This window comes from Taudactylus pleione, unplaced genomic scaffold (genome assembly GCF_031769625.1).
Source record: "Taudactylus pleione unplaced genomic scaffold, aTauple2 ptg000016l, whole genome shotgun sequence".
In the NCBI taxonomy this organism is placed as follows: Eukaryota; Metazoa; Chordata; class Amphibia; order Anura; family Myobatrachidae; genus Taudactylus; species Taudactylus pleione.
The window spans coordinates 15,705,903-15,727,382 of NW_028284418.1; the positions used below are offsets into that span (position 1 = coordinate 15,705,903).

General features: G+C 32.9%; 11 non-coding genes across 11 annotated transcripts; all 11 read right to left on the reverse strand.

Moving 5' to 3' along the window:
• Nucleotides 1-2,682: 2,682 nt before the first annotated feature.
• TRNAL-AAG (transfer RNA leucine (anticodon AAG)) lies at nucleotides 2,683-2,764 on the reverse strand. The gene has a single exon. It is a non-coding gene; the product is annotated as a tRNA-Leu (tRNA).
• Nucleotides 2,765-5,528: 2,764 nt separating this feature from the next.
• Nucleotides 5,529-5,610, reverse strand: TRNAL-AAG (transfer RNA leucine (anticodon AAG)). The gene has a single exon. It is a non-coding gene; the product is annotated as a tRNA-Leu (tRNA).
• Nucleotides 5,611-6,790: 1,180 nt separating this feature from the next.
• Nucleotides 6,791-6,872, reverse strand: TRNAL-AAG (transfer RNA leucine (anticodon AAG)). The gene has a single exon. It is a non-coding gene; the product is annotated as a tRNA-Leu (tRNA).
• Nucleotides 6,873-8,051: 1,179 nt separating this feature from the next.
• TRNAL-AAG (transfer RNA leucine (anticodon AAG)) lies at nucleotides 8,052-8,133 on the reverse strand. The gene has a single exon. It is a non-coding gene; the product is annotated as a tRNA-Leu (tRNA).
• Nucleotides 8,134-9,474: 1,341 nt separating this feature from the next.
• Nucleotides 9,475-9,556, reverse strand: TRNAL-AAG (transfer RNA leucine (anticodon AAG)). Its single transcript has one exon. It is a non-coding gene; the product is annotated as a tRNA-Leu (tRNA).
• Nucleotides 9,557-12,321: 2,765 nt separating this feature from the next.
• Nucleotides 12,322-12,403, reverse strand: TRNAL-AAG (transfer RNA leucine (anticodon AAG)). The gene has a single exon. It is a non-coding gene; the product is annotated as a tRNA-Leu (tRNA).
• Nucleotides 12,404-13,745: 1,342 nt separating this feature from the next.
• TRNAL-AAG (transfer RNA leucine (anticodon AAG)) lies at nucleotides 13,746-13,827 on the reverse strand. The gene has a single exon. It is a non-coding gene; the product is annotated as a tRNA-Leu (tRNA).
• A 1,342-nt stretch (nucleotides 13,828-15,169) lies between these two features.
• TRNAL-AAG (transfer RNA leucine (anticodon AAG)) lies at nucleotides 15,170-15,251 on the reverse strand. The gene has a single exon. It is a non-coding gene; the product is annotated as a tRNA-Leu (tRNA).
• A 1,343-nt stretch (nucleotides 15,252-16,594) lies between these two features.
• TRNAL-AAG (transfer RNA leucine (anticodon AAG)) lies at nucleotides 16,595-16,676 on the reverse strand. Its single transcript has one exon. It is a non-coding gene; the product is annotated as a tRNA-Leu (tRNA).
• A 1,341-nt stretch (nucleotides 16,677-18,017) lies between these two features.
• Nucleotides 18,018-18,099, reverse strand: TRNAL-AAG (transfer RNA leucine (anticodon AAG)). The gene has a single exon. It is a non-coding gene; the product is annotated as a tRNA-Leu (tRNA).
• A 2,764-nt stretch (nucleotides 18,100-20,863) lies between these two features.
• TRNAL-AAG (transfer RNA leucine (anticodon AAG)) lies at nucleotides 20,864-20,945 on the reverse strand. The gene has a single exon. It is a non-coding gene; the product is annotated as a tRNA-Leu (tRNA).
• Nucleotides 20,946-21,480: the final 535 nt, after the last annotated feature.

Below are 21,480 nucleotides of genomic sequence, written 5' to 3' on the forward strand. Positions count from 1 at the left end.
AAGATGTCAGCAAAGGTTAAAAGAAAGTTCATTATTAAACATAAAATCGATGAGAAATTCATATTTTTTTTGAATTGCATTTTGTTTATTTTCATTGAAATAACAAAAGAAATTGAGATGCATGAAGTAGTAAAATATTAGTTCTGATAGGGCACATAATTAATTCATGCAAAATTAAAATTTGAATATCTTTACTGTTAGCAGATATCATTATTTTAAAGGTTTGAGAAGACTGTTGCAACTATGATGAACGGTTTAGAACTCGGTGACTAATGCAGGATACTATCACCATCCTTTTTCAGTTGGTTAATATCTGATCAATCATGAATTGATGATAAATTGTTTTGAACTACTGCATGTGACAGCTTAAGGTGTGCTTCCACCAACCAAATGTAGCTTCTTTTATACCTTATCTACTTTAGGAAACCACTTTGATATAAGTCACTGGATCTTCTCCTTTTCAGTTGGTTAATATCTGATCAATCATCAGTTGATGATAAATTGTTTTAAACTACTGCATGTGACAGCTTAAGGTCTGCTTCCACCAACCAAATTTAGCTTCTTTTATACCTTATCTACTTTAGGAAACCACTTTGATATATATCACTGGATCTTCTCTTTGGAGAATAAATATGGCAGCAGTGGGATTTGATTCCAATGGCTTGAATAGCTCTGTCATCCTACAACCTGCTGTACACTTTAAAATATTTTAGCTCTCATATCTGGAATGTCATTCAAAACTTTACCCAAAGTCAGGAAAAGCTGAGATAAAATGCAAAAGAAGCCAGGTACATTTAACAAGTAATGATTATATTTGACTTCAAATTTCCTTCATTTAGCGCAACTGATGTATCCAAACAACTTTGAAGTATTATTCAAATGCCTAAAATAGACAGCTGTGAGATTAAAATCCAGAGTGATAGAAAAGTTAGAGAAATCGGAATATAAATCCATCAATTTATACCAATGAGTCACGTTGCCAACATTTCCATCTCTAATTGTATGATAAGACAACTCAGTAATTAAATATTAGTTATGATATTACTTCTAATTACTTCATGCCAACTTAATTTTGGCTCATCTTGACTGTTAGCAGATAACATTTTTAAAACATTTGGGAAGTCTCTTGTATCAATGATGAACTGTTGAGTAGCTAGAGGAATCTTTCACCAACAAATTTCAGCTGGGTAATATCCTATCTAATGGAAAAAAAAAATCACATTGACATCAATAACTGGCTTACTCTTTGTATAATAAATATGGCAGCAGTGGGATTTGAACCCACGCCTCCGAAGAGACTGGAGCCTTAATCCAGCGCCTTAGACCGCTTGGCCATGCTACAACATGTGCATATCATTTGGATAGCTCACAGATCTAGAACATCAAAATGAAAGGGTTTTTTGTTTTAAAGTATTAATTGAAAAGATGTCAGCAAAGGTTAAAAGAAAGTTCATTATTAAACATAAAATCGATGAGAAATTCATATTTTTTTTTAATTGCATTTTGTTTATTTTCATTGAAATAACAAAAGAAATTGAGATGCATGAAGTAGTAAAATATTAGTTCTGATAGGGCACATAATTAATTCATGCAAAATTAAAATTTGAATATCTTTACTGTTAGCAGATATCATTATTTTAAAGGTTTGAGAAGACTGTTGCAACTATGATGAACGGTTTAGAACTCGGTGACTAATGCAGGATACTATCACCATCCTTTTTCAGTTGGTTAATATCTGATCAATCATGAATTGATGATAAATTGTTTTGAACTACTGCATGTGACAGCTTAAGGTGTGCTTCCACCAACCAAATGTAGCTTCTTTTATACCTTATCTACTTTAGGAAACCACTTTGATGTAAGTCACTGGATCTTCTCCTTTTCAGTTGGTTAATATCTGATCAATCATCAGTTGATGATAAATTGTTTTAAACTACTGCATGTGACAGCTTAAGGTGTGCTTCCACCAACCAAATTTAGCTTCTTTTATACCTTATCTACTTTAGGAAACCACTTTGATATATATCACTGGATCTTCTCCTTGGAGAATAAATATGGCAGCAGTGGGATTTGATTCCAACGGCTTGAATAGCTCTGTCATCCTACAACCTGCTGTACACTTTAAAATATTTTAGCTCTCATATCTGGAATGTCATTCAAAACTTTACCCAAAGTCAGGAAAAGCTGAGATAAAATGCAAAAGAAGCCAGGTACATTTAACAAGTAATGATTATATTTGACTTCAAATTTCCTTCATTTAGCGCAACTGATGTATCCAAACAACTTTGAAGTATTATTCAAATGCCTAAAATAGACAGCTGTGAGATTAAAATCCAGAGTGATAGAAAAGTTAGAGAAATCGGAATATAAATCCATCAATTTATACCAATGAGTCACGCTGCCAACATTTCCATCTCTAATTGTATGATAAGACAACTCAGTAATTAAATATTAGTTATGATATTACTTCTAATTACTTCATGCCAACTTAATTTTGGCTCATCTTGACTGTTAGCAGATAACATTTTTAAAACATTTGGGAAGTCTCTTGTAACAATGATGAACTGTTGAGTAGCTAGAGGAATCTTTCACCAACAAATTTCAGCTGGGTAATATCCTATCTAATGGAAAAAAAAAATCACATTGACATCAATAACTGGCCTACTCTTTGTATAATAAATATGGCAGCAGTGGGATTTTAACCCACGCCTCCGAAGAGACTGGAGCCTTAATCCAGCGCCTTAGACCGCTTGGCCATGCTACCACATGTGCATATCATTTGGATAGCTCACAGATCTAGAACATCAAAATTAAAGGGTTTTTTGTTTTAAAGTATTAATTGAAAAGATGTCAGCAAAGGTTAAAAGAAAGTTCATTATTAAACATAAAATCGATGAGAAATTCATATTTTTTATTGAATTGCATTTTGTTTATTTTCATTGAAATAATAAAAAGAAATTGAGATGCATGAAGTAGTAAAATATTAGTTCTGATAGGGCACATAATTACTTCATGCAAAAGTAAAATTTGAATATCTTTACGGTTAGCAGATATCATTATTTTAAAGGTTTGAGAAGACTGTTGCAACTATGATGAACGGTTTAGAACTCGGTGACTAATGCAGGATACTATCACCATCCTTTTTCAGTTGGTTAATATCTGATCAATCATGAATTGATGATAAATTGTTTTGAACTACTGCATGTGACAGCTTAAGGTGTGCTTCCACCAACCAAATGTAGCTTCTTTCATACCTTATATACTTTAGGAAACCACTTTGATATAAGTCACTGGATCTTCTCCTTTTCAGTTGGTTAATATCTGATCAATCATCAGTTGATGATAAATTGTTTTAAACTACTGCATGTGACAGCTTAAGGTGTGCTTCCACCAACCAAATTTAGCTTCTTTTATACCTTATCTACTTTAGGAAACCACTTTGGTATATATCACTGGATCTTCTCCTTGGAGAATAAATATGGCAGCAGTGGGATTTGATTCCAGTGGCTTGAATAGCTCTGTCATCCTACAACCTGCTGTACACTTTAAAATATTTTAGCTCTCATATCTGGAATGTCATTCAAAACTTTACCCAAAGTCAGGAAAAGCTGAGACAAAATGCAAAAGAAGCCAGGTACATTTAACAAGTAATGATTATATTTGACTTCAAATTTCCTTCATTTAGCGCAACTGATGTATCCAAACAACTTTGAAGTATTATTCAAATGCCTAAAATAGACAGCTGTGAGATTAAAATCCAGAGTGATAGAAAAGTTAGAGAAATCGGAATATAAATCCATCAATTTATACCAATGAGTCACGTTGCCAACATTTCCATCTCTAATTGTATGATAAGACAACTCAGTAATTAAATATTAGTGATGATATTACTTCTAGTTACTTCATGCCAACTTAATTTTGGCTCATCTTGACTGTTAGCAGATAACATTTTTAAAACATTTGGGAAGTCTCTTGTAACAATGATGAACTGTTGAGTAGCTAGAGGAATCTTCCACCAACAAATTTCAGCTGGGTAATATCCTTTCTAATGGAAAAAAAGAATCAGTTTGACATCAATAACTGGCCTACTCTTTGTATAATAAATATGGCAGCAGAGGGATTTGAACCCACGCCTCCGAAGAGACTGGAGCCTTAATGCAGCGCCTTACACCCCTCGGCCATGCTACCACATGTGCTTATCGTTAGGATAGCTCACAGATCTAGAACATCAAAATTAAAGGTTTTTTTGTTTTAAAGTATTAATTGAAAAGATGTCAGCAAAGGTTAAAAGAAAGTTCATTATTAAACATAAAATCGATGAGAAATTCATATTTTTTTTGAATTGCATTTTGTTTATTTTCATTGAAATAACAAAAGAAATTGAGATGCATGAAGTAGTAAAATATTAGTTCTGATAGGGCACATAATTAATTCATGCAAAATTAAAATTTGAATATCTTTACTGTTAGCAGATATCATTATTTTAAAGGTTTGAGAAGACTGTTGCAACTATGATGAACGGTTTAGAACTCGGTGACTAATGCAGGATACTATCACCATCCTTTTTCAGTTGGTTAATATCTGATCAATCATGAATTGATGATAAATTGTTTTGAACTACTGCATGTGACAGCTTAAGGTGTGCTTCTACCAACCAAATGTAGCTTCTTTTATACCTTATCTACTTTAGGAAACCACTTTGATATAAGTCACTGGATCTTCTCCTTTTCAGTTGGTTAATATCTGATCAATCATCAGTTGATGATAAATTGTTTTAAACTACTGCATGTGACAGCTTAAGGTGTGCTTCCACCAACCAAATTTAGCTTCTTTTATACCTTATCTACTTTAGGAAACCACTTTGATATATATCACTGGATCTTCTCTTTGGAGAATAAATATGGCAGCAGTGGGATTTGATTCCAACGGCTTGAATAGCTCTGTCATCCTACAACCTGCTGTACACTTTAAAATATTTTAGCTCTCATATCTGGAATGTCATTCAAAACTTTACCCAAAGTCAGGAAAAGCTGAGATAAAATGCAAAAGAAGCCAGGTACATTTAACAAGTAATGATTATATTTGACTTCAAATTTCCTTCATTTAGCGCAACTGATGTATCCAAACAACTTTGAAGTATTATTCAAATGCCTAAAATAGACAGCTGTGAGATTAAAATCCAGAGTGATAGAAAAGTTAGAGAAATCGGAATATAAATCCATCAATTTATACCAATGAGTCACGTTGCCAACATTTCCATCTCTAATTGTATGATAAGACAACTCAGTAATTAAATATAAGTTATGATATTACTTCTAATTACTTTATGCCAACTTAATTTTGGCTCATCTTGACTGTTAGCAGATAACATTTTTAAAACATTTGGGAAGTCTCTTGTATCAATGATGAAATGTTGAGTAGCTAGAGGAATCTTTCACCAACAAATTTCAGCTGGGTAATATCCTATCTAATGGAAAAAAAAAATCACATTGACATCAATAACTGGCCTACTCTTTGTATAATAAATATGGCAGCAGTGGGATTTGAACCCACGCCTCCGAAGAGACTGGAGCCTTAATCCAGCGCCTTAGACCGCTTGGCCATGCTACCACATGTGCATATCATTTGGATAGCTCACAGATCTAGAACATCAAAATGAAAGGGTTTTTTGTTTTAAAGTATTAATTGAAAAGATGTCAGCAAAGGTTAAAAGAAAGTTCATTATTAAACATAAAATCGATGAGAAATTCATATTTTTTATTGAATTGCATTTTGTTTATTTTCATTGAAATAATAAAAAGAAATTGAGATGCATGAAGTAGTAAAATATTAGTTCTGATAGGGCACATAATTACTTCATGCAAAAGTAAAATTTGAATATCTTTACTGTTAGCAGATATCATTATTTTAAAGGTTTGAGAAGACTGTTGCAACTATGATGAACGGTTTAGAACTCGGTGACTAATGCAGGATACTATCACCATCCTTTTTCAGTTGGTTAATATCTGATCAATCATCAGTTGATGATAAATTGTTTTAAACTACTGCATGTGACAGCTTAAGGTGTGCTTCCACCAACCAAATTTAGCTTCTTTTATACCTTATCTACTTTAGGAAACCACTTTGGTATATATCACTGGATCTTCTCCTTGGAGAATAAATATGGCAGCAGTGGGATTTGATTCCAGTGGCTTGAATAGCTCTGTCATCCTACAACCTGCTGTACATTTTAAAATATTTTAGCTCTCATATCTGGAATGTCATTCAAAACTTTACCCAAAGTCAGGAAAAGCTGAGATAAAATGCAAAAGAAGCCAGGTACATTTAACAAGTAATGATTATATTTGACTTCAAATTTCCTTCATTTAGCGCAACTGATGTATCCAAACAACTTTGAAGTATTATTCAAATGCATAAAATAGACAGCTGTGAGATTAAAATCCAGAGTGATAGAAAAGTTAGAGAAATCGGAATATAAATCCATCAATTTATACCAATGAGTCACGTTGCCAACATTTCCATCTCTAATTGTATGATAAGACAACTCAGTAATTAAATATTAGTGATGATATTACTTCTAGTTACTTCATGCCAACTTAATTTTGGCTCATCTTGACTGTTAGCAGATAACATTTTTAAAACATTTGGGAAGTCTCTTGTAACAATGATGAACTGTTGAGTAGCTAGAGGAATCTTCCACCAACAAATTTCAGCTGGGTAATATCCTTTCTAATGGAAAAAAAGAATCAGTTTGACATCAATAACTGGCCTACTCTTTGTATAATAAATATGGCAGCAGAGGGATTTGAACCCACGCCTCCGAAGAGACTGGAGCCTTAATCCAGCGCCTTACACCCCTCGGCCATGCTACCACATGTGCTTATCATTAGGATAGCTCACAGATCTAGAACATCAAAATTAAAGGTTTTTTTGTTTTAAAGTATTAATTGAAAAGATGTCAGCAAAGGTTAAAAGAAAGTTCATTATTAAACATAAAATCGATGAGAAATTCATATTTTTTTTGAATTGCATTTTGTTTATTTTCATTGAAATAACAAAAGAAATTGAGATGCATGAAGTAGTAAAATATTAGTTCTGATAGGGCACATAATTAATTCATGCAAAATTAAAATTTGAATATCTTTACTGTTAGCAGATATCATTATTTTAAAGGTTTGAGAAGACTGTTGCAACTATGATGAACGGTTTAGAACTCGGTGACTAATGCAGGATACTATCACCATCCTTTTTCAGTTGGTTAATATCTGATCAATCATCAGTTGATGATAAATTGTTTTAAACTACTGCATGTGACAGCTTAAGGTGTGCTTCCACCAACCAAATTTAGCTTCTTTTATACCTTATCTACTTTAGGAAACCACTTTGGTATATATCACTGGATCTTCTCCTTGGAGAATAAATATGGCAGCAGTGGGATTTGATTCCAGTGGCTTGAATAGCTCTGTCATCCTACAACCTGCTGTACACTTTAAAATATTTTAGCTCTCATATCTGGAATGTCATTCAAAACTTTACCCAAAGTCAGGAAAAGCTGAGATAAAATGCAAAAGAAGCCAGGTACATTTAACAAGTAATGATTATATTTGACTTCAAATTTCCTTCATTTAGCGCAACTGATGTATCCAAACAACTTTGAAGTATTATTCAAATGCCTAAAATAGACAGCTGTGAGATTAAAATCCAAAGTGATAGGAAAGTTAGAGAAATCGGAATATAAATCCATCAATTTATACCAATGAGTCACGTTGCCAACATTTCCATCTCTAATTGTATGATAAGACCACTCAGTAATTAAATATTAGTTATGATATTACTTCTAATTACTTCATGCCAACTTAATTTTGGCTCATCTTGACTGTTAGCAGATAACATTTTTAAAACATTTGGGAAGTCTCTTGTAACAATGATGAACTGTTGAGTAGCTAGAGGAATCTTCCACCAACAAATTTCAGCTGGGTAATATCCTTTCTAATGGAAAAAATAGAATCAGTTTGACATCAATAACTGGCCTACTTTTTGTATAATAAATATGGCAGCAGAGGGATTTGAACCCACGCCTCCGAAGAGACTGGAGCCTTAATCCAGCGCCTTAGACCGCTCGGCCATGCTACCACATGTGCTTATCATTAGGATAGCTCACAGATCTAGAACATCACAATTAAAGGGTTTTTTGTTTTAAAGTAGTAATTGAAAAGATGTCAGCAAAGGTTAAATGAAAGTTCATTATTAAACATAAAATCGATGAGAAATTCATATTTTTTATTGAATTGCATTTTGTTTATTTTCATTGAAATAACAAAACAAATTGAGATGCATGAAGTAGTAAAATATTAGTTCTGATAGGGCACATAATTAGTTCATGCAAAAGTAAAATTTGAATATCTTTACTGTTAGCAGATATCATTATTTTAAAGGTTTGAGAAGACTGTTGCAACTATGTTGAACTGTTTAGAACTCGGTGACTAATGCAGGATACTATCACCATCCTTTTTCAGTTGGTTAATATCTGATCAATCATGAATTGATGATATTTTGTTTTGAACTACTGCATGTGACAGCTTAAGGTGTGCTTCCACCAACCAAATGTAGCTTCTTTCATACCTTATATACTTTAGGAAACCACTTTGATATAAGTCACTGGATCTTCTCCTTTTCAGTTGGTTAATATCTGATCAATCATCAGTTGATGATAAATTGTTTTAAACTACTGCATGTGACAGCTTAAGGTGTGCTTCCACCAACCAAATTTAGCTTCTTTTATACCTTATCTACTTTAGGAAACCACTTTGATATATATCACTGGATCTTCTCCTTGGAGAATAAATATGGCAGCAGTGGGATTTGATTCCAGCAGCTTGAATAGCTCTGTCATCCTACAACCTGCTGTACACTTTAAAATATTTTAGCTCTCATATCTGGAATGTCATTCAAAACTTTACCCAAAGTCAGGAAAAGCTGAGACAAAATGCAAAAGAAGCCAGGTACATTTAACAAGTAATGATTATATTTGACTTCAAATTTCCTTCATTTAGCGCAACTGATGTATCCAAACAACTTTGAAGTATTATTCAAATGCCTAAAATAGACAGCTGTGAGATTAAAATTTAGAGTGATAGAAAAGTTAGAGAAATCGGAATATAAATCCATCAATTTATACCAATGAGTCACGTTGCCAACATTTCCATCTCTAATTGTATGATAAGACAACTCAGAAATTAAATATTAGTTATGATATTACTTCTAATTACTTCATGCCAACTTAATTTTGGCTCATCTTGACTGTTAGCAGATAACATTTTTAAAACATTTGGGATGTCTCTTGTAACAATGATGAACTGTTGAGTAGCTAGAGGAATCTTTCACCAACAAATTTCAGCTGGGTAATATCCTATCTAATGGAAAAAAAGAATCATTTTGACATCAATAAATGGCCTACTCTTTGTATAATAAATATGGCAGCAGTGGGATTTGAACCCATGCCTCCAAAGAGACTGGAGCCTTAATCCAGCGCCTAAGACCACTCGGCCATGCTACCACATGTGCATATCATTAGGATAGCTCACAGATCTAGAACATCAAAATTAAAGGGTTTTTTGTTTTAAAGTATTAATTGAAAAGATGTCAGCAAAGGTTTAAAGAAAGTTCATTATTAAACATAAAATCGATGAGAAATTCAAATTTTTTATTGAATTGCATTTTGTTTATTTTCATTGAAATAACAAAAGAAATTGAGATGCATGAAGTAGTAAAATATTAGTTCTGATAGGGCACATAATTACTTCATGCAAAATTAAAATTTGAATATCTTTACTGTTAGCAGATATCATTATTTTAATGGTTTGAGAAGACTGTTGCAACTATGATGAACTGTTTAGAACTCGGTGACTAATGCAGGATACTATCACCATCCTTTTTCAGTTGGTTAATATCTGATCAATCATGATATGATGATAAATTGTTTTGAACTACTGCATGTGACAGCTTAAGGTGTGCTTCCACCAACCAAATGTAGCTTCTTTCATACCTTATATACTTTAGGAAACCACTTTGATATAAGTCACTGGATCTTCTCCTTTTCAGTTGGTTAATATCTGATCAATCATCAGTTGATGATAAATTGTTTTAAACTACTGCATGTGACAGCTTAAGGTGTGCTTCCACCAACCAAATTTAGCTTCTTTTATACCTTATCTACTTTAGGAAACCACTTTGGTATATATCACTGGATCTTCTCCTTGGAGAATAAATATGGCAGCAGTGGGATTTGATTCCAGTGGCTTGAATAGCTCTGTCATCCTACAACCTGCTGTACACTTTAAAATATTTTAGCTCTCATATCTGGAATGTCATTCAAAACTTTACCCAAAGTCAGGAAAAGCTGAGATAAAATGCAAAAGAAGCCAGGTACATTTAACAAGTAATGATTATATTTGACTTCAAATTTCCTTCATTTAGCGCAACTGATGTATCCAAACAACTTTGAAGTATTATTCAAATGCCTAAAATAGACAGCTGTGAGATTAAAATTTAGAGTGATAGAAAAGTTAGAGAAATAGGAATATAAATCCATCAATTTATACCAATGAGTCACGTTGCCAACATTTCCATCTCTAATTGTATGATAAGACAACTCAGTAATTAAATATTAGTTATGATATTACTTCTAATTACTTCATGCCAACTTAATTTTGGCTCATCTTGACTGTTAGCAGATAACATTTTTAAAACATTTGGGAAGTCTCTTGTAACAATGATGAACTGTTGAGTAGCTAGAGGAATCTTTCACCAACAAATTTCAGCTGGGTAATATCCTATCTAATGGAAAAAAAAAATCACATTGACATCAATAACTGGCCTACTCTTTGTATAATAAATATGGCAGCAGTGGGATTTTAACCCACGCCTCCGAAGAGACTGAAGCCTTAATCCAGCGCCTTAGACCGCTTGGCCATGCTACCACATGTGCATATCATTTGGATAGCTCACAGATCTAGAACATCAAAATTAAAGGGTTTTTTGTTTTAAAGTATTAATTGAAAAGATGTCAGCAAAGGTTAAAAGAAAGTTCATTATTAAACATAAAATCGATGAGAAATTCATATTTTTTATTGAATTGCATTTTGTTTATTTTCATTGAAATAATAAAAAGAAATTGAGATGCATGAAGTAGTAAAATATTAGTTCTGATAGGGCACATAATTACTTCATGCAAAAGTAAAATTTGAATATCTTTACTGTTAGCAGATATCATTATTTTAAAGGTTTGAGAAGACTGTTGCAACTATGATGAACGGTTTAGAACTCGGTGACTAATGCAGGATACTATCACCATCCTTTTTCAGTTGGTTAATATCTGATCAATCATGATATGATGATAAATTGTTTTGAACTACTGCATGTGACAGCTTAAGGTGTGCTTCCACCAACCAAATGTAGCTTCTTTCATACCTTATATACTTTAGGAAACCACTTTGATATAAGTCACTGGATCTTCTCCTTTTCAGTTGGTTAATATCTGATCAATCATCAGTTGATGATAAATTGTTTTAAACTACTGCATGTGACAGCTTAAGGTGTGCTTCCACCAACCAAATTTAGCTTCTTTTATACCTTATCTACTTTAGGAAACCACTTTGGTATATATCACTGGATCTTCTCCTTGGAGAATAAATATGGCAGCAGTGGGATTTGATTCCAGTGGCTTCAATAGCTCTGTCATCCTACAACCTGCTGTACACTTTAAAATATTTTAGCTCTCATATCTGGAATGTCATTCAAAACTTTACCCAAAGTCAGGAAAAGCTGAGATAAAATGCAAAAGAAGCCAGGTACATTTAACAAGTAATGATTATATTTGACTTCAAATTTCCTTCATTTAGCGCAACTGATGTATCCAAACAACTTTGAAGTATTATTCAAATGCCTAAAATAGACAGCTGTGAGATTAAAATCCAGAGTGATAGAAAAGTTAGAGAAATCGGAATATAAATCCATCAATTTATACCAATGAGTCACGTTGCCAACATTTCCATCTCTAATTGTATGATAAGACAACTCAGTAATTAAATATTAGTTATGATATTACTTCTAATTACTTCATGCCAACTTAATTTTGGCTCATCTTGACTGTTAGCAGATAACATTTTTAAAACATTTGGGAAGTCTCTTGTAACAATGATGAACTGTTGAGTAGCTAGAGGAATCTTTCACCAACAAATTTCAGCTGGGTAATATCCTATCTAATGGAAAAAAAAAATCACATTGACATCAATAACTGGCCTACTCTTTGTATAATAAATATGGCAGCAGTGGGATTTTAACCCACGCCTCCGAAGAGACTGGAGCCTTAATCCAGCGCCTTAGACCGCTTGGCCATGCTACCACATGTGCATATCATTTGGATAGCTCACAGATCTAGAACATCAAAATTAAAGGGTTTTTTGTTTTAAAGTATTAATTGAAAAGATGTCAGCAAAGGTTAAAAGAAAGTTCATTATTAAACATAAAATCGATGAGAAATTCATATTTTTTATTGAATTGCATTTTGTTTATTTTCATTGAAATAATAAAAAGAAATTGAGATGCATGAAGTAGTAAAATATTAGTTCTGATAGGGCACATAATTACTTCATGCAAAAGTAAAATTTGAATATCTTTACTGTTAGCAGATATCATTATTTTAAAGGTTTGAGAAGACTGTTGCAACTATGATGAACGGTTTAGAACTCGGTGACTAATGCAGGATACTATCACCATCCTTTTTCAGTTGGTTAATATCTGATCAATCATGAATTGATGATAAATTGTTTTGAACTACTGCATGTGACAGCTTAAGGTGTGCTTCCACCAACCAAATGTAGCTTCTTTCATACCTTATATACTTTAGGAAACCACTTTGATATAAGTCACTGGATCTTCTCCTTTTCAGTTGGTTAATATCTGATCAATCATCAGTTGATGATAAATTGTTTTAAACTACTGCATGTGACAGCTTAAGGTGTGCTTCCACCAACCAAATTTAGCTTCTTTTATACCTTATCTACTTTAGGAAACCACTTTGGTATATATCACTGGATCTTCTCCTTGGAGAATAAATATGGCAGCAGTGGGATTTGATTCCAGTGGCTTCAATAGCTCTGTCATCCTACAACCTGCTGTACACTTTAAAATATTTTAGCTCTCATATCTGGAATGTCATTCAAAACTTTACCCAAAGTCAGGAAAAGCTGAGACAAAATGCAAAAGAAGCCAGGTACATTTAACAAGTAATGATTATATTTGACTTCAAATTTCCTTCATTTAGCGCAACTGATGTATCCAAACAACTTTGAAGTATTATTCAAATGCCTAAAATAGACAGCTGTGAGATTAAAATCCAGAGTGATAGAAAAGTTAGAGAATTCGGAATATAAATCCATCAAATTATACCAATGAGTCACGTTGCCAACATTTCCATCTCTAATTGTATGATAAGACAACTCAGTAATTAAATATTAGTTATGATATTACTTCTAATTACTTCATGCCAACTTAATTTTGGCTCATCTTGACTGTTAGCAGATAACATTTTTAAAACATTTGGGAAGTCTCTTGTAACAATGATGAACTGTTGAGTAGCTAGAGGAATCTTTCACCAACAAATTTCAGCTGGGTAATATCCTATCTAATGGAAAAAAAAAATCACATTGACATCAATAACTGGCCTACTCTTTGTATAATAAATATGGCAGCAGTGGGATTTTAACCCACGCCTCCGAAGAGACTGGAGCCTTAATCCAGCGCCTTAGACCGCTTGGCCATGCTACCACATGTGCATATCATTTGGATAGCTCACAGATCTAGAACATCAAAATTAAAGGGTTTTTTGTTTTAAAGTATTAATTGAAAAGATGTCAGCAAAGGTTAAAAGAAAGTTCATTATTAAACATAAAATCGATGAGAAATTCATATTTTTTATTGAATTGCATTTTGTTTATTTTCATTGAAATACTAAAAAGAAATTGAGATGCATGAAGTAGTAAAATATTAGTTCTGATAGGGCACATAATTACTTCATGCAAAAGTAAAATTTGAATATCTTTACTGTTAGCAGATATCATTATTTTAAAGGTTTGAGAAGACTGTTGCAACTATGATGAACGGTTTAGAACTCGGTGACTAATGCAGGATACTATCACCATCCTTTTTCAGTTGGTTAATATCTGATCAATCATGAATTGATGATAAATTGTTTTGAACTACTGCATGTGACAGCTTAAGGTGTGCTTCCACCAACCAAATGTAGCTTCTTTCATACCTTATATACTTTAGGAAACCACTTTGATATAAGTCACTGGATCTTCTCCTTTTCAGTTGGTTAATATCTGATCAATCATCAGTTGATGATAAATTGTTTTAAACTACTGCATGTGACAGCTTAAGGTGTGCTTCCACCAACCAAATTTAGCTTCTTTTATACCTTATGTACTTTAGGAAACCACTTTGGTATATATCACTGGATCTTCTCCTTGGAGAATAAATATGGCAGCAGTGGGATTTGATTCCAGTGGCTTCAATAGCTCTGTCATCCTACAACCTGCTGTACACTTTAAAATATTTTAGCTCTCATATCTGGAATGTCATTCAAAACTTTACCCAAAGTCAGGAAAAGCTGAGACAAAATGCAAAAGAAGCCAGGTACATTTAACAAGTAATGATTATATTTGACTTCAAATTTCCTTCATTTAGCGCAACTGATGTATCCAAACAACTTTGAAGTATTATTCAAATGCCTAAAATAGACAGCTGTGAGATTAAAATCCAGAGTGATAGAAAAGTTAGAGAAATCGGAATATAAATCCATCAATTTATACCAATGAGTCACGTTGCCAACATTTCCATCTCTAATTGTATGATAAGACAACTCAGTAATTAAATATTAGTGATGATATTACTTCTAGTTACTTCATGCCAACTTAATTTTGGCTCATCTTGACTGTTAGCAGATAACATTTTTAAAACATTTGGGAAGTCTCTTGTAACAATGATGAACTGTTGAGTAGCTAGAGGAATCTTCCACCAACAAATTTCAGCTGGGTAATATCCTTTCTAATGGAAAAAAAGAATCAGTTTGACATCAATAACTGGCCTACTCTTTGTATAATAAATATGGCAGCAGTGGGATTTGAACCCACGCCTCCGAAGAGACTGGAGCCTTAATCCAGCGCCTTAGACTGCTTGGCCATGCTACCACATGTGCATATCATTTGGATAGCTCACAGATCTAGAACATCAAAATTAAAGGGTTTTTTGTTTTAAAGTATTAATTGAAAAGATGTCAGCAAAGGTTAAAAGAAAGTTCATTATTAAACATAAAATCGATGAGAAATTCATATTTTTTATTGAATTGCATTTTGTTTATTTTCATTGAAATAATAAAAAGAAATTGAGATGCATGAAGTAGTAAAATATTAGTTCTGATAGGGCACATAATTACTTCATGCAAAAGTAAAATTTGAATATCTTTACTGTTAGCAGATATCATTATTTTAAAGGTTTGAGAAGACTGTTGCAACTATGATGAACGGTTTAGAACTCGGTGACTAATGCAGGATACTATCACCATCCTTTTTCAGTTGGTTAATATCTGATCAATCATGAATTGATGATAAATTGTTTTGAACTACTGCATGTGACAGCTTAAGGTGTGCTTCCACCAACCAAATGTAGCTTCTTTCATACCTTATATACTTTAGGAAACCACTTTGATATAAGTCACTGGATCTTCTCCTTTTCAGTTGGTTAATATCTGATCAATCATCAGTTGATGATAAATTGTTTTAAACTACTGCATGTGACAGCTTAAGGTGTGCTTCCACCAACCAAATTTAGCTTCTTTTATACCTTATCTACTTTAGGAAACCACTTTGGTATATATCACTGGATCTTCTCCTTGGAGAATAAATATGGCAGCAGTGGGATTTGATTCCTGTGGCTTGAATAGCTCTGTCATCCTACAACCTGCTGTACACTTTAAAATATTTTAGCTCTCATATCTGGAATGTCATTCAAAACTTTACCCAAAGTCAGGAAAAGCTGAGATAAAATGCAAAAGAAGCCAGGTACATTTAACAAGTAATGATTATATTTGACTTCAAATTTCCTTCATTTAGCGCAACTGATGTATCCAAACAACTTTGAAGTATTATTCAAATGCCTAAAATAGACAGCTGTGAGATTAAAATCCAAAGTGATAGGAAAGTTAGAGAAATCGGAATATAAATCCATCAATTTATACCAATGAGTCACGTTGCCAACATTTCCATCTCTAATTGTATGATAAGACCACTCAGTAATTAAATATTAGTTATGATATTACTTCTAATTACTTCATGCCAACTTAATTTTGGCTCATCTTGACTGTTAGCAGATAACATTTTTAAAACATTTGGGAAGTCTCTTGTAACAATGATGAACTGTTGAGTAGCTAGAGGAATCTTCCACCAACAAATTTCAGCTGGGTAATATCCTTTCTAATGGAAAAAATAGAATCAGTTTGACATCAATAACTGGCCTACTTTTTGTATAATAAATATGGCAGCAGAGGGATTTGAACCCACGCCTCCGAAGAGACTGGAGCCTTAATCCAGCGCCTTAGACCGCTCGGCCATGCTACCACATGTGCTTATCATTAGGATAGCTCACAGATCTAGAACATCACAATTAAAGGGTTTTTTGTTTTAAAGTAGTAATTGAAAAGATGTCAGCAAAGGTTAAATGAAAGTTCATTATTAAACATAAAATCGATGAGAAATTCATATTTTTTATTGAATTGCATTTTGTTTATTTTCATTGAAATAACAAAACAAATTGAGATGCATGAAGTAGTAAAATATTAGTTCTGATAGGGCACATAATTAGTTCATGCAAAAGTAAAATTTGAATATCTTTACTGTTAGCAGATATCATTATTTTAAAGGTTTGAGAAGACTGTTGCAACTATGTTGAACTGTTTAGAACTCGGTGACTAATGCAGGATACTATCACCATCCTTTTTCAGTTGGTTAATATCTGATCAATCATGAATTGATGATATTTTGTTTTGAACTACTGCATGTGACAGCTTAAGGTGTGCTTCCACCAACCAAATGTAGCTTCTTTCATACCTTATATACTTTAGGAAACCACTTTGATATAAGTCACTGGATCTTCTCCTTTTCAGTTGGTTAATATCTGATCAATCATCAGTTGATGATAAATTGTTTTAAACTACTGCATGTGACAGCTTAAGGTGTGCTTCCACCAACCAAATTTAGCTTCTTTTATACCTTATCTACTTTAGGAAACCACTTTGATATATATCACTGGATCTTCTCCTTGGAGAATAAATATGGCAGCAGTGGGATTTGATTCCAGCAGCTTGAATAGCTCTGTCATCCTACAACCTGCTGTACACTTTAAAATATTTTAGCTCTCATATCTGGAATGTCATTCAAAACTTTACCCAAAGTCAGGAAAAGCTGAGATAAAATGCAAAAGAAGCCAGGTACATTTAACAAGTAATGATTATATTTGACTTCAAATTTCCTTCATTTAGCGCAACTGATGTATCCAAACAACTTTGAAGTATTATTCAAATGCCTAAAATAGACAGCTGTGAGATTAAAATTTAGAGTGATAGAAAAGTTAGAGAAATCGGAATATAAATCCATCAATTTATACCAATGAGTCACGTTGCCAACATTTCCATCTCTAATTGTATGATAAGACAACTCAGAAATTAAATATTAGTTATGATATTACTTCTAATTACTTCATGCCAACTTAATTTTGGCTCATCTTGACTGTTAGCAGATAACATTTTTAAAACATTTGGGATGTCTCTTGTAACAATGATGAACTGTTGAGTAGCTAAAGGAATCTTTCACCAACAAATTTCAGCTGGGTAATATCCTATCTAATGGAAAAAAAGAATCATTTTGACATCAATAAATGGCCTACTCTTTGTATAATAAATATGGCAGCAGTGGGATTTGAACCCATGCCTCCAAAGAGACTGGAGCCTTAATCCAGCGCCTAAGACCGCTCGGCCATGCTACCACATGTGCATATCATTAGGATAGCTCACAGATCTAGAACATCAAAATTAAAGGGTTTTTTGTTTTAAAGTATTAATTGAAAAGATGTCAGCAAAGGTTTAAAGAAAGTTCATTATTAAACATAAAATCGATGAGAAATTCAAATTTTTTATTGAATTGCATTTTGTTTATTTTCATTGAAATAACAAAAGAAATTGAGATGCATGAAGTAGTAAAATATTAGTTCTGATAGGGCACATAATTACTTCATGCAAAATTAAAATTTGAATATCTTTACTGTTAGCAGATATCATTATTTTAATGGTTTGAGAAGACTGTTGCAACTATGATGAACTGTTTAGAACTCGGTGACTAATGCAGGATACTATCACCATCCTTTTTCAGTTGGTTAATATCTGATCAATCATGATATGATGATAAATTGTTTTGAACTACTGCATGTGACAGCTTAAGGTGTGCTTCCACCAACCAAATGTAGCTTCTTTCATACCTTATATACTTTAGGAAACCACTTTGATATAAGTCACTGGATCTTCTCCTTTTCAGTTGGTTAATATCTGATCAATCATCAGTTGATGATAAATTGTTTTAAACTACTGCATGTGACAGCTTAAGGTGTGCTTCCACCAACCAAATTTAGCTTCTTTTATACCTTATCTACTTTAGGAAACCACTTTGGTATATATCACTGGATCTTCTCCTTGGAGAATAAATATGGCAGCAGTGGGATTTGATTCCAGTGGCTTGAATAGCTCTGTCATCCTACAACCTGCTGTACACTTTAAAATATTTTAGCTCTCATATCTGGAATGTCATTCAAAACTTTACCCAAAGTCAGGAAAAGCTGAGATAAAATGCAAAAGAAGCCAGGTACATTTAACAAGTAATGATTATATTTGACTTCAAATTTCCTTCATTTAGCGCAACTGATGTATCCAAACAACTTTGAAGTATTATTCAAATGCCTAAAATAGACAGCTGTGAGATTAAAATTTAGAGTGATAGAAAAGTTAGAGAAATAGGAATATAAATCCATCAATTTATACCAATGAGTCACGTTGCCAACATTTCCATCTCTAATTGTATGATAAGACAACTCAGTAATTAAATATTAGTTATGATATTACTTCTAATTACTTCATGCCAACTTAATTTTGGCTCATCTTGACTGTTAGCAGATAACATTTTTAAAACATTTGGGAAGTCTCTTGTAACAATGATGAACTGTTGAGTAGCTAGAGGAATCTTTCACCAACAAATTTCAGCTGGGTAATATCCTATCTAATGGAAAAAAAAATCACATTGACATCAATAACTGGCCTACTCTTTGTATAATAAATATGGCAGCAGTGGGATTTTAACCCACGCCTCCGAAGAGACTGAAGCCTTAATCCAGCGCCTTAGACCGCTTGGCCATGCTACCACATGTGCATATCATTTGGATAGCTCACAGATCTAGAACATCAAAATTAAAGGGTTTTTTGTTTTAAAGTATTAATTGAAAAGATGTCAGCAAAGGTTAAAAGAAAGTTCATTATTAAACATAAAATCGATGAGAAATTCATATTTTTTATTGAATTGCATTTTGTTTATTTTCATTGAAATAATAAAAAGAAATTGAGATGCATGAAGTAGTAAAATATTAGTTCTGATAGGGCACATAATTACTTCATGCAAAAGTAAAATTTGAATATCTTTACTGTTAGCAGATATCATTATTTTAAAGGTTTGAGAAGACTGTTGCAACTATGATGAACGGTTTAGAACTCGGTGACTAATGCAGGATACTATCACCATCCTTTTTCAGTTGGTTAATATCTGATCAATCATGAATTGATGATAAATTGTTTTGAACTACTGCATGTGACAGCTTAAGGTGTGCTTCCACCAACCAAATGTAGCTTCTTTCATACCTTATATACTTTAGGAAACCACTTTGATATAAGTCACTGGATCTTCTCCTTTTCAGTTGGTTAATATCTGATCAATCATCAGTTGATGATAAATTGTTTTAAACTACTGCATGTGACAGCTTAAGGTGTGCTTCCACCAACCAAATTTAGCTTCTTTTATACCTTATCTACTTTAGGAAACCACTTTGGTATATATCACTGGATCTTCTCCTTGGAGAATAAATATGGCAGCAGTGGGATTTGATTCCAGTGGCTTCAATAGCTCTGTCATCCTACAACCTGCTGTACACTTTAAAATATTTTAGCTCTCATATCTGGAATGTCATTCAAAACTTTACCCAAAGTCAGGAAAAGCTGAGATAAAATGCAAAAGAAGCCAGGTACATTTAACAAGTAATGATTATATTTGACTTCAAATTTCCTTCATTTAGCGCAACTGATGTATCCAAACAACTTTGAAGTATTATTCAAATGCCTAAAATAGACAGCTGTGAGATTAAAATCCAGAGTGATAGAAAAGTTAGAGAAATCGGAATATAAATCCATCAATTTATACCAATGAGTCACGTTGCCAACATTTCCATCTCTAATTGTATGATAAGACAACTCAGTAATTAAATATTAGTTATGATATTACTTCTAATTACTTCATGCCAACTTAATTTTGGCTCATCTTGACTGTTAGCAGATAACATTTTTAAAACATTTGGGAAGTCTCTTGTAACAATGATGAACTGTTGAGTAGCTAGAGGAATCTTTCACCAACAAATTTCAGCTGGGTAATATCCTATCTAATGGAAAAAAAAAATCAGTTTGACATCAATAACTGGCCTACTCTTTGTATAATAAATATGGCAGCAGTGGGATTTTAACCCACGCCTCCGAAGAGACTGGAGCCTTAATCCAGCGCCTTAGACCGCTTGGCCATGCTACCACATGTGCATATCATTTGGATAGCTCACAGATCTAGAACATCAAAATTAAAGGGTTTTTTGTTTTAAAGTATTAATTGAAAAGATGTCAGCAAAGGTTAAAAGAAAGTTCATTATTAAACATAAAATCGATGAGAAATTCATATTTTTTATTGAATTGCATTTTGTTTATTTTCATTGAAATAATAAAAAGAAATTGAGATGCATGAAGTAGTAAAATATTAGTTCTGATAGGGCACATAATTACTTCATGCAAAAGTAAAATTTGAATATCTTTACTGTTAGCAGATATCATTATTTTAAAGGTTTGAGAAGACTGTTGCAACTATGATGAACGGTTTAGAACTCGGTGACTAATGCAGGATACTATCACCATCCTTTTTCAGTTGGTTAATATCTGATCAATCATGAATTGATGATAAATTGTTTTGAACTACTGCATGTGACAGCTTAAGGTGTGCTTCCACCAACCAAATGTAGCTTCTTTCATACCTTATATACTTTAGGAAACCACTTTGATATAAGTCACTGGATCTT